Source organism: Orycteropus afer, unplaced genomic scaffold, assembly GCF_000298275.1.
Source record: "Orycteropus afer afer isolate SDZICR_OR568_19922 unplaced genomic scaffold, OryAfe1.0 scaffold00025, whole genome shotgun sequence".
Lineage (NCBI taxonomy): Eukaryota > Metazoa > Chordata > Mammalia > Tubulidentata > Orycteropodidae > Orycteropus > Orycteropus afer.
Genome location: NW_006921612.1, coordinates 11,273,421 through 11,287,811, shown reverse-complemented (window position 1 = coordinate 11,287,811; position 14,391 = coordinate 11,273,421).

The window sequence follows — 14,391 nt, the reverse complement described above, 5'->3', positions numbered from 1 at the left end:
AAAAAAAAAAAAATCTGGGCAGGGCAGGGCACCCAGGCTCCGACCAAGCCCCAGAATGTAGGTGGGAGTGCGGGATAGCCTCACCTCCATTCACTAAGAGGGTGTGGGGTCTAAGAGTAAGAAGGGGAATATTGCACCTTTCCAGTCATTTGTGTCCCGAATGTCCTTGTGGGTCCCAGCAAGTGGAGCCTAGTCTTAAGTCCCTGTCATTTTAAATGTCCAAAATGGTTGAACCTGTTGTAAACATTCAAAATGGCTGCACCCTCTGCACAGGCAAAAGTTCACAGCTCTTCTCCCCTTCCTCTTCACTGCTACCTCTTTTATTCACAAGCCAGCAGTGCAGTCCTCCATGTAGCCTCTGGCTAGCAGGGATGATTTTTAGGTCAATTCTTAGGTCCTAATACCACTCAGCAATATCCAAGCTGTCCATGCTGTCACTATCAGAATTGCTGACAGACCGCAGCTCTGTATGTCTCCTTTTTCAGTGTTTTCATCCAGGTTCTTCGCCTAGTTGGAGTTTAGTCCACTTCTATATTCGTCCCTTCAAAACTCAGGGCTCCAGGATTATCTTCTGTTTCTGTGTTAATTGGTTCCCCTTTTCTTTGTTGAAGAGAATCTGTGCAGTCTGTCTGCCTATTCTGCCATCTTACCCAAGAGTCAATTTCTTCATTTCTTATTGTATCATTAGACTCTATCAAGGAGCCAACAAAAATATATTGAACATCTACTATTCATCAGTCACTTTACTAGGAACTTTAATCATAATGTTTAATTTGATTTTCATAGAAATTTTGATTATCATAAATTATGTATACTAATATCCCTCTTTGAAAGAAGAGGGAACAAATATTCTAAGAGGTTAAGTAAACTGCCTAGACTTATATATAGCTGAGATGGAATTTAAACCTACAACTATTTGACCTCACAATATTCTACTTGAATTTTCTACTCATATTTATAGACAAAGACATTAAATTTTGAAGAAACAGGAAAGTCACTCAGAGAAATATATTTAATTAAAACAACAGCAGCTTAAACAAATAAAAGAAAGAAAGAAAAAAATGTTTATTTATACTCAAATTTCCAAAACAATGGTACTTTTTCTGTTAAGTAGGAATGTTGGCAGAAATGGGTTTTGCTTCTCCAAAACTTCCAAGTGGATAGAAGAGATTTTCCGTTTCCAAAGATGTTCTCCTTTTTTACTTTTCACCTAAGAATGTGTTCTTTTAAATGTCCTGGATAGCAAAATAAATATATAATGCAGGCCTGAACTTTCACAGGAAAACAGTACTTCCCACACAGAACTAACAAGAAGGTGCTGTACTTTAAAGATAACCAAACCCTTTTGTTACCCATGGGACATATAGTGTCCATCTATGTATTCCACCACTGGCGTTTAGTGTGAAAGTGCTGCTCCACTTTTAGTGTGTGCTCGCATCTGGTTGCCGCTGTATAACTGCATGAATCTGAAGGATCAGGCCTCAACCCACCGACAGCACCAGAGACCTCAGGACATATGGATCCCACTAATTGTGTCAAAAGGAGCTCTGGTAGCGTAGTGCCTAAGGTAGTTGACTGCTAACCAGAAGGCTGGTGATTCAAACCTACCAGCCACTCCTTGGAAGAAAGGTTGGGCAATCTACTTCTGTAGTGATACTGCCTAGGAAACCCAAGGAGGGGTCACTATGAGTCGGGTCCTACTTGACAGCACATAACAACAATTGTGTCGAAATCCCTATTACCTCAAGAAAAAAAAAAAAAGACATTTATTTTTCCATTTCATTCAAAATGTCTTCCACTACCAAAAACACATGGTTTCAACAAAAATTTCAAAGTGGAAAATAATTCAGTTTTGAAAGGCTTAAAGAATTAAAGTTGAATATTAGACTTCCTGGTGGGGAATATTCTTCTACCTTTTTGGCCAATTCTAGCTTGGTCCTATAAAACTAAGAACCTTTCCTCATCTCTCATTTCCTTCTCCCTTCTTTGCTCACTTGACTACACCAAATTCCAGTTTATGGTTTACAGAGGCCCATGTTATGTATGGCCATTCAAAGCCACCAGCTACTCCTCAGAAGGAAGGTTGGGCATTCTATTTCTGTATTGATACTGCCTTGGCAACCTAAGGAGGGGTCGCTATGAGTTGGGTGCGACTGGATGGCACATAAAAACAACAACAACATATGGTTTCTCTTATTCGTGCCTTTAGGGCCCTATGTGTCTGATCAAAGTAATTTCCTATATGAAAAGGCTTCAATCATTTAGCATATCTAGCTGAGGAAGTAATATTTCTCACCTCAGTATGTAAAATGTTGGAAAATGTTATATAACCTTATAATGATAGAAAAAAAAGCAGGATGCTCTGAGAGCTATAACATAATGAATCAGTGAGAACAGGTGAGGTTTGGAGAAGAAAACAAATAAACTAAAAATTTCACTAGCTAAAAACAGAAAAAATTATTTCTAATTTACCCCACAGGTCCATTACTTGTCAGCAAGAAGTCCCCTTCTTAGCAGGCACTCAGGGATCCAGGCCAATGGAGGTCCTATCTCTACACATGGGCCAACAATCATAAGAGCCAGGATAAGAAAGAGAACACAACTAACTACATGCTTGAACTACTTGCTGGCTCTGAAAGTCATTTCTACTCACTTTCATTGGTCAAAGCAATGCTTATACTCACTTGATAAAGTCTCTGTCAATAGGTCAAGGATGTCTCCTCTAGAGGAGGACAGCAAATGTCTGTGAATGATAGCACACACTTCCACGAGATGACCTTCTGTCACAAAGAGTAATTTAAGTCTCCTTTCTGTTGCAAATTTCTCCTTTGTCAAAAGAAACAATGTTGTTGTTATGTGCTATGGAGTCCGACCTGACTCATAGCGACCCCTCCTTGGGTTTCCGAGGCAGTATCACTACGGAAGTAGGATTGCCCAACCTTCCTTCTGAGGAGTGCCTGGTGGGTTTGAACCACCAGCATTCTGGTTAGCAGTCAAGTGCCTTAGGAACTATGCTACCAGATCTCCTAAATGAAACAATACAAAAGTCCAATCAGAGCAAATGGCTGAAAGTCCAGAATCTCATGACTATCTCTGATGCAGGTCTTCTTATACTTCTTATTGCCCTTGACATATATATTTATTTTCATAAGCTGCCATTGAATTGATTCTATACGCTGGAAAAATAAATTAAAAAAAAAAAAAAAAAAAGATGTTCTTTCTCTACAACAAATACATAATGCTAGCTCTGGTGGCATAGGGGATAAGGCATTTGGCTGTTAACCAGAAGGTCAGTGGTTCAAACCCACCAGTTGCTCTGTGGAGAGAAGACGTGGACATCTATTTCTGTAAAGATTTACACCCTCAGAACCCAATGGGGATCACTATGAGTCGGAATCGACTTTATGGTAGCGAATATGGTTTGGTTTTTAGAAGAAGGAATACATAATTTTAATAAACACTGTGACATCCTACTGACAGTCATTGTTTTATTAAAACTGTTGTGCTCCTTGGTCAATTCATTAGAATGTTCCTATCTCCATCTTCTTTTAAATCATCTTCCTTGTTCAAATCTAAGGAGATCTCTCCTTGTGGCTGAGCAGATTCCTTCGCTGACTTCCTCCCTGTGGAAGTTTGGGAGTCCAAACCTAAATCTTTAAGGATTTTAGTTCAGACTGGCAATTCTTTTGAAAATACTACCCATTCAAAAATATAGCCAGTTTTTTTATTTACTTCATTTAAATGTTGTTGTTGTTAGGTGCCATCAAGTCACCAACCCTATGTACAACAGAACAAAACTTTGATCCTGTGTTGTGCTTGCTACCCTTGAGCCCATCATGGCAATCACTGTGTCAATCCATCTCTTTGAGGGTATTCTCCTTTTTTTCTGACCCGCTACTTTACCAAGGAGCTCTGGTGGTATAGTGCGTAAAGCATTTGACTGCTAACCAGAAGGCTGTTGGTTCAAACCCACCAGCCACTCCTCGGGAGGAAGATGGGGCAATCAACTTCCATAATGATACCACCTAAGAAACCCAAGGAGGGGTCGCTATGAGTTGGGTATGACTCGACGGCAGTGATTTTTTTTTTTTTTTAACTACTTTACCAAGCATGTTACCCTTCTCTAGGGACTGATTCATTGTCACAATATGACCAAAGTAGGTGAGATGAAGTTTGGCCATTTTTGCTTCTAAGGGACATTCTGGTTGCATTTTTTCCAGGAGAGATCTGTTTATTCTTCTGTCAGTCCATGTTATTTTCAGTTTTTGCCAACACCATGTCTTAAAAGCATAATTCTTCTTTGGTCTTCCTTATGCATGGTACAGCTCTCACATGAATGTGAGGTGATTGAAAATGCCATGACTTGGATTAGGCTTCAAAGTGGCATCTTGGCTTTTTAAAACCTTGTTGTTGTTGTTAGGTACCATTGAGTCATCTCTGACCCATAGAGACTCTATGCCCAGCAGTACCAAACCCTGCTCGGTTCTATGCCAGCCTCACGATCCTTGCTATACCTGAGCCTATTGTTGCAGCCATTGTGTCTATCCAATTCATTGAGGGTCTTCCCTTTCTTCTTTGAAGTGTTATATCCTTCTCCAAGGAATGGTTCCTTCTGACAACATGAACAAAGTAGGCGAGACAAAGTCTGGCCATTCTTGCTTCCAAGGAACATTCTGGCTGCACTTCTTCCCAGACAGATTTGTTAGTCTTTTTAGCAGTCTATGGTACTCTTAATATTCTTCTCCAACACCACACCTCAAAAGCATCAACTCTTCTTTGGTTTTCTTTATTCCTTGTTCAGCTCTCACATGCATAACACTGTTGTTGTTGTTATGTGCTGTTGAGTCAGACCCGACTCATAGAGACCCATCCTTGGGTTTCCGAGACAGTATCACTAAGGAAGTAGATTGCCCCATCTTCCTTCCGAGGAGTGGCTGGTGGATTTGAATTGCCAGCCTTCTGGTTAGCAGTCACGTGCCTTAGGCACTATGCTACCAGAGCTCCCACCACATTAAAAATATCAGAACTTGGGTTAGGGGCACCTTAGTCTTCAACAGACATCTTTGCTTTTCATAACTTGAAAGGGGTCTTTCTAGCAGATTTGCCCAATGCAATAGGTCATCTAATGTCTTGACTGCTGCTTCTCTTGGTGTTGATTGCAGAACCAAGTAATATGAAGTCCTGGATAACTTCAAACATTTCTCCATTTATCTCGAAGCTGTTTATTGGACCAGTTGTGAAGATTTTCATTTTCTTTATATTGAGGTGTAATCCATACTGAAGACTGCAGTCTTCAATCTTCATCAGTAAGTTCTTCAAGTCATCCTCACTTTCAGCAAGCAAAGTTGTGTCATCTGCGTATCACAGGTTGTTGATGAGTCTTCCTCCTATCCTGATGCCAAAAACTTCTTCATATAATCCAGCTTGTCAGATTATTTGTTCAGCATACAAATTTGAATAAGTATGGTAAAAGGATGCAACCTTATCACAATCCCTTCTTGATTTTGAACCATGCAATATCCCCTTGATATGTTTGAATTACAGAACTCCTGATCTATGTACAGGTTCCTCATGAGTACAATCAATTATTCTGGAATTCCCATTCTTCTCAACATTATCCACATTTTTTTTATGATCCACACAGTCAAATGCATTTGTATAGTCAATAAAACAAAAGTAAACATCTTTCTTAAATTCTATGCTTTCAGCTAAGATCCATCTGACATCAGCAATGATATCCCTCATTCCATATCCTCTTCTGAATCCAGCTTGCATTTCTGGAATTTGTCTGTCAATATACTTCTCCAACCATTTTTGAATTATCTTCAGTAAGATTTAACTTGTGTGTGATATTATTGTTCAATAATTTCCACTTTGTGTGGGATGACCTTTCCTTGTAATGGGTACAAATATGGATCTCTTCCAGTCAGTTGGCCAGGTAGCTGTCTTCCAAATCTCTTGGCATAACCAAGTGAGTGCCTCCATTGGGGCATCCCTTTGTTGAAACATCTCAGTGTCAATTCGTGGAGCCTTGTTCTTCACCATTTTTTTTCATTGCAGCTTCAACTTCTTACTTCAATACCATTGGTTCTTGATCATATACCACCTCCTGAAATGGATGAACATTAACCAATTCTTTTTGGTACAATGACTCTATATTCTTTCCATCTTCTTTTTATTCTCCTGCATCATTCAATATTTTGCCCATAGAATATTTCAATATTGTAACTCAATGCTCAAATTTTCCTCAGTTCTTTCAGCTTGAGAAATGCCAAGCATGTTCTTCCCTTTTAGTTTTCTAACTCCAGGTCTTTGCACGTTTCATTACAGTAATTGGCTTTGTCTGCTCAAGCTGCTCTTTGAAATCTTTTATCTTGTCATTTCTTCCATTTGATTTAGCTACTTTCCACTCAAGGGCAATTTTCAGAGTCTCTTCTTACAGCCATTTTTTTTTTTTTTCTTCTGTTCTTGTCTTTTTAACAACCTTTTGTTTTCTTCATGGATGATGTTCTTGATGTCATCCCACAGTTCCTCTGGTTTTCAGTCACTGGTGTTCAATGCATCAAATCTATTCTTTAAATGGTCTGTAAATTTAGGAGTGATATTATCAAGATCATATTTTGGCTCTTGTGGACTTGTTTTAATTGTCTTCCACTTCAATTTAAACATGCATATGAGCAGTTGATGGTCTGTTCCACAATCAGCTACTGGCCTTGTTTTGGCTGAAGATATTGAACTTCTCTGTCACCTCTTGCCATAATCTGATTCTTGTGTATTCCATGTGGTGAAGTCCACATGTGTAGCCATTGCTTAAGTTATTGGAAAAAGGTGCTTGCCATGAATAAGTTGTTGGTCTTGTAAAATTCTATCATGTGATTTCCAGTGTTATTCCTATCACCAAGGCCATATTTTCCAACTACCAGTAACTCTTCTTTGTTTCCAACTTTTGCATTCCAGTCACCAATGATAATCAACACATCTGGATTGCATGTTCAGTCAATTTCAGATTGCAGAAGTTGGTAGAAATCTTCAAGTTCCTCATGTTTGTCTTTTGTTTTTTGTGCATACATTTGAATAATAGTAGTAGTAACTAGTCTTCCTCATTGTTGTTGTTGTTGTTTGCTGTCGAGTCGGCCCTGACTCATAGCGACCCCTCCTTGGGTTTCTGAGGCAGTATCACTACAGAAGTAGGATTGCCCAACCTTCCTTCTGAGGAGTGGCTGGTGGGTTTGAACCGCCAGCCTTCTGGTAAACAGTCAAGTGCCTTAGGCACTATGCTACCAGAGCTCCTATAATCTTCCTCATATGGATATCATCCTATCACTGACAGCATGTACTTCAGGAAAGATCTTGAAATAGTCTTTGTGATGATGAATGCCACACCATTTCTCTTCAATTTGTCATTCCTGGCATAGTAAATCATATAGTTGTCTGATTCAAAATGGCCAAAAACAGTCCATTTCAGCTCACTAATGTCTAGTATATTGATCTTTATGTGTTTCATTTCATTTTTAGCAACTTCCAATTTTCCTAGAGTCATACTTTATACATTATATGATCTAATTGTCAATAGATGTTTGCATCTGTTTCTACTTATTTTGAGTCATGCCACATCAGGCAATGGAGGTTTTGAAAACTTACTCTATCCATATCATTAAGGTCATCTCTACTCCAAGTCTGATTCTTCCCCAGTCAAATATTGAGTGCCTTCTGATGGGATCATCTTCCAGCACTATATTGGAAAAAGTTTCAGGGCTATTCATAAAGTTTTCCAGTAATATATCAGTCTTTCACTGTATTCATAAGGTTTTGCCTGGTCATTTGTTTGAGAAATGGATGATGTCTTGGCGTCTTCCTTCTTCTGAGTCTGTCTTAGCCTAGAAGTTCCACAGAAACCTGTCCACCATGCATAACCCTGCTGGCATTTTGTAACACTGGTGGCATAGCCTTTAGTCTTACAGCAATACGTAAGCCACCACGAGATGACAAACTGACAGATAAGTTTCTCTCCCTTGGTTGTCCTTAATACCTTAAAGAAGTGTTTGGCAGCACATTTGCCCAGTGCAATATGATGTCTGATTTCTTGAATGCTGCTTCCATGAACATTAATTATGGATACAAATAAAAGGAAATCCCTGACAATTTCAATCTTTTCTCTATTTATTGTGATGTTGCTTATTGATCCAGTTGTGAAAGTTTTTCCTTTTTTATGTTGTGGTGTATAGTCTTTGTTCTTCATCTGTAAGGGCTTCAAGTAATCTTTACTTTCAGTAACCAAGATTGTGTCATCTGCGCATCACAGATTGTTAATGCATCTTCCTCCAATCCTGATGCTACATTCTTCTTCATATAGGTCAGCTTCTCCCATTGTTTTCTCATCATACAGACTGGAAAAGTACGATGAAAAAATAAAACCCTGATGCACACTTTTTGTGATTCTAAACAATTCAGTTTCCACCTTGTTCTGTTGGAATGACTGCATATGTAGCTCATGTACAGAATCCTCATGAGCACAATTTAGTGTTCTGGAATTCCCAGTCTTTGCAAAGTTATCCGTAATTTGTTATGATCCACAGAGTCAAATGTCTTTTCATAGTTAATAAAACACAAGTAAACATCTTTCTGGTATTCTCTGATTTCAGCCAAGGTCCCTCTGACATCAGCAATTGTATTCATCTTTCCACATCTTTTTTCTGAATCTGGCTTGAATTTCTGGAAGTTCTCTGTAACATACTTTTGTAAACATTTTTTTAATTATCTTCAGCAAAATTTTACTTGCATGTAATATTAATGATATTGTTTGAAAACTTTTGCATAGTGTTGGCTCGTCTTTCTTTGGAATGAGAACAAGTATGAATCTCTTCCAGTCAGTTGGCCAGGTAGCTGTATTCCAAATTTCTTGTCATAAACAAGTAAGTGCTTCCATTGCTATATCCGTTTGTTGAAACATCTCAATGGGTATTCCATCAAATCCTAGAGTCTTATTTTTTGCCAATCCCTTCAGTTCAGCTTGGACTTCTTCCTTCAATATCATTGGTTTCTAATCATATTTGTTCCAGACTACCTCCTGGAAAGGTTGAATGTCCACCAATTCTTTTTGGTACAAAGATTCTGTGTATTGCTTTCATCTTCTTTTTATACTTCCAGCATCATTCAATATTTTTTCCATAGAATCTTTTAATATCGCAATTAAAGGCTTGATTTCCCCTCCAGTTCTCAGAGCTTCAGAAATACCAAATATGTTCTTCCCTTTTGTTTTTTAATTTCAGGCCTTTGCACATTTCCTCATAGTACTTTACTTTGTCTTCTCAAGCCACCCTTTGAAATATTCTATTCAGCTCTTTTATTTTATCATTTATTCAATTCATTTAGCTACTCTCCATAGAAGAGCAAGTTTCAAGGTCTCTTCTGACATCTATTTTGGTCTTTTCTTCCTTTCCTTTTTTTTTTTTTTTTTTTTTCAAAATAACAGTTTGCTTTCTTCATGTATGATATCATTGATGTCATCCCACAACTCGTGTGTCTTCAGCCATTGGCATTCAGTCACTTAAAAAAAATGATCTTTTGCACTATTTGATTTCAATAGTAAAGCACAAAATCATTTTTTTACAAAAGTATTATTTTTGTAGATTTAATGCAAGTACCTTGAGTCTAATACGTTTCCATGGAGAAGCCAAATTAAAATCTCCTTTGCGTGGACCATTTTGTTCAACTGAAAGTAATTAAGTTTTTTTTTTTTTTTTAACAGAGTATAGAAACTAGTCCCTTGATTTTGTCTTTGCCATAAAGCTGTAATTTAATTGATTGATGAGGTTAAAATTTTGAAGACTGAGAATCACTTGTATCTTTCAATCCTTTCAGTAACTGAATTATGAACTTTTTCTCTCAGACTCTGCCAAGTTTCTTCTTATCTCCAGTAACTAGCATATGTTGCTTTCTTTATTCAAAATGAAAACACCATGTTATTTTTCAGGTTAAATATCATATCCATAAAGAGATCCTCCCTATCTCTCTCCCTACTAGCTTATGTTCCTTTTGCATTCAAAAAATATTCACCACTTCTCCCTAAGAGAGAAGAGTAAATCTTCGCTCCATAGATATCACATAGCTTAGTCATATTACTTGCTTTGAGTAATACAACTTTCTGCTTGTAAAGAAGGCAATTCTTTCTTGATCTCATCACTTCTTTCTAGACCATTTTTGTCTAACATAACCCTTAACAATCAACTCATGCTCCTAAAGTTCTGTATTTTCATTTGGTTGTGTACAAATATGATGTTATTAGGAGCAAATTTCTCTTTCACGTTACTTCAGATGGCAATTTTATTGTTTCACCATGACCTAGTATGTATCACCATCCTTACAGCATATTTTATTGTGGATATATTCCACTTAGTATATAGGTTTCTATAAATAATGATTAAATGATTAGCTTTGTTACATTACAGTATCAAACAATCCAAAAAGCCCAGAAACTTACTACACACACACAAAAAAAAATTCTTTCTTTCTTTCTCACATTATATGTTCAACGCAGGTTAGCTGTGAAGTTCTACTTCTCATACTCAATGAATGACCCAGACTGACAGATATGTCATCTTTAACATGTGCTTTCAAGATCTCAAAAGATGGTTAAGAATGAGAGTATGTTGGATTATGTGCTAGCTCTTAAGGCTTCTGGCTGGAAATGACAAGTGTCTCTTCTATTCATATTTAACTACTCAAAGCAAGTAATATGACTAAGCTATGTGATATCTATGGGGAGAAGATCTACTATTCTCTCTTAGGGAGAAGTGGTGAATATTTTTTGAATGCAGAAGGAACATAAGCTAGTAGGGAGAGAGATAGGGAAGATCTCTTTATGGGTATGATATTTAACCTGAAAAATAACATGGTGTTTTCATTTTCAATAAAGAAAGCAACATATGCTAGTTACTGGAGATAAGAAGAAACTTGGCACAGTCTGAAAGAGAAAGTCACGATGTCATGAGATGACAGGGGGATTGTTGGCAGGGGCCTGATAATGGTGGAATGTCATAAATGTTTTAATAGGAACATACAAAATACTATGGGGAAGGGAAGAAAGTGTTCAGATTTTGAGAGTTTTCAACTTTTTTTTTTTTTTTTCCAGAAGTATGACAATAGATGCTAAGTATGGTTTTGCAGATGAAATCTTATTTGGAAACTTTTGGAGAAAGGATTGGCAGTGTCTCAAAAACAGAACACCAAGTTGCCAAGCCCAGTTTTCCCAAGGCATGAAAGGAGTGCCAGCAACATAATAACTAACTCATGAGGCTTGACAGTGGGAGTGGTCACCAAGCCTGGCGTCATGTCTACATATGGTAAAAATAACTAATTGCTGGGTTTACTCTCCCTTTCACAATTGTTTAGTATGATTTTGAATCCATATCAGCAAGTTTCAAACAACATGAATAGATTACATTGAACTGATTATCTCAAATCTCAAGTGATACTAAATTCTGACAATAAGTTATGTATTCTCTGGATTTCTACCATCTAATGGGAATTTTTACCATTCTCCCATACCTGTCTATCCTCATAATCATTAAAAATAGAAACCATCTGACTGCAATAGCCTTATATTTCTACCAGTAAAACTGTTTATACATACATCAACAATTTTTTTTTTCCTCTGTCCATCAATTAAAAAGGAGATCAGGCTTCTTCTCTTATCTAGGCCAATCCTCATCCTGTGTCCTGAATCCAGTTCTGTTTCACCTTTCCAAGGACTCATTTGTTCAGTTTCTTCCTTCTTTCTCCTATATCATTAATTTCTCTTTCTAATGGATCATTCTGATCATTATACCAATATTGTCCTAGAATTTCCCACCTTAAAAATAATAATAATAATTCTTTATTTCTCCACTCTCATTTACATGTTTCTTGAGAGTTGTATATAGACCCAATCTCCATTTTCTCTACTTTTAACAAGCTTATTAATCAGCTTCTCTGATTGTTTGTTCAGCATATGTATTGAATAAGTATGGTGAAAAGATAAAAGCCTGATACTCATCCCTTTCTCGATTTTAAATCATGCAGTATCCTCCTGCTCTGTTTGAACAATTACTTCTTGGTCTTGTACAGGTTATGAGTGCAATTAAGTGTTCTAGAATCCCCATTCCTTCCAATGTGATCCATAATTTGTTATGATACACACAGTCAAATGCCTTTGCACAGTGAATAAAACAAAGATAAACATCTTTCTGGTATTTTTTGCTTTCAGCCAAGATCCATCTGACATCAGCAATAGTGGTATAGTGCCTAAGGCATTTGACTGCTAACCAGAAGGATAGCAGCTGAAACCCACCAGCCACTCCTTGGAAAGAAGATTGGGCAATCTACTTCTGTAGTGATGCCACCTCGGAAACCCAAGGAGGGGTCACTATTAGTCAGATCTGACTCAATTATAGTGAGTTTTTTTTTTTTTTTTTGGTATGTTTTCTTCTGAATCTGGCATGAGTTTGTACAAGTTCTCTGTTGATGTACTGCTGCAATCACTTTTGAATTATTTTCAGCAAAAAATGGTCCATATTTGTGAATCCAGGAATTTATTTAAAAAAATATCATTAATATCACAGACAAGTAAATTTTGCCTCCTCTCTTGCCACACTGTTATTTGTTCACAATGCTCCATCTTTCTCCAACAACATTGTCTTTCTCATTCTCAAGTGTATTGATTTTCCCCTCCTCCTTCCTCTGTGCCTTTATGTATGCTATCTATGCCTTTAATGATATCTATCCATTGTTTCCATAATTACTTCTACTTATTCTCATAGATTTCTGGTTAGTAGACATGTATCAAAAAAAAAGGCTTTGGATTTACATCAAGTAGCAGTGAACAAATGTACCTTTATATGCTTTAAAGTAAAATAAAATATTACTTAATATCATATGTTTGACTCTTAGTGTTAAGTTGTTATTTTTATGCTTTCTCAAATGTTGATATCAGTGTTTTGAAAATTTTGTGAAATAAATTGGGTGGTAGTGCATGTGTCAATGCTCTGGATTATATTAAGATTTTTGGAATCAATCATTTCCTAAATGTTGAAAAAGTTATATTTCATCATTACTGTCCTTATTAGGAGTCTTTTCATTCCTGAGACTATTTTGAAACTCTTCTTAGTAATTGAAAGTACTTTTTAAAAAACTGCTTTGAAAACGCCTGAAGCACTTTAAAATTATTTAATGTATGGCCAAGTAGGTACTTTAAGGAATCATTTTAAATCTGTATTAAATCTTTGCAAGATTTTTTTTCAAAATCAAAACAACTGCAGAAAGTGTTAAGAGTCTTAAACAGAATTTTTAAAGTCTGTTCTAGTGAATGAAAAAATGTTGCTGTTATGTGCCGTCGAGTCAAACCTAACTCATAGCGACCCTTCCTTGGGTTTCCAAGGTGGTGTCACTATGGAAGTAGATTGCCCAACCTTCCTTCTGAGGAGTGGCTAGTGGGTTTGAACCACGAGTCTTCTGGTTAGCAGTAAGTGCCTTAGGCACTATGCTACCAGAGCTCCTGAATGAAAAAAAAAAAAAAAAAAAGGTAAAAACAAATACAATTGCAACTCCTTGAAATGAAAAAGAGTTCATTTATAATTCCTTTGAATATATAGTTAAATATCAGCTGAATAAGCACTGTCATCATTGCTGTTAGCTATGTTGGAGCCAATTTGACTCATAGTAACTCCATGTGGTAGAATTAAATTGCACTATAGTGTTTTCTAGGCTGCAATCTTTACCAGAGCAGATTTCTAGGTCTTTCTCCCACAGAGCCACTAAGTGGGTTTAAACCACTAACTTTTAAGCAGCAAATTCTTAAGCATTGCATAATCAGGGATCTTTGAATAATTACTAGGTTCAATGAATAGATCAGTTTAGCAAAGAAACTAAATAAAAAACAGATACAGAAGTAGTAATAGTTTTCTTAGAAATTACCAATAACTTTTTAGAAAATAAAATAGAAAAAATGACCACATCCAGGACAGGAGTAGAAATTGAAGAGTTACTGTTCTTGTTAGGTACTGTGGAGTCAGACCCTATGTAAAACACAATAGAACACAGCCCAGAGCTCCGGTGGCATAGTGCCTCAGGCATTTGACTGCTAGCAAGAAGGTTGTTGGTTCAAACCCACCAGCCACTCTGCAGAAGGAAGAGTGGGCAATCTACTTCAGTGGAGCTTTATCACCTCAGAAACCCAAAGGGGGTTGCTATGATTTGGAGTTGACTTGATGGCAGTGAGTTTGGTTAGAAATATGAAGTACTTAGTCAAAATGTTCATAACAATTTTGTGTAAAATACATGAAAACAAACAAACATCCTTTCATCTTCTAACTGAAAGATTGGAGGCTCCAGTACACATAGAAGCGAAAATGGAGG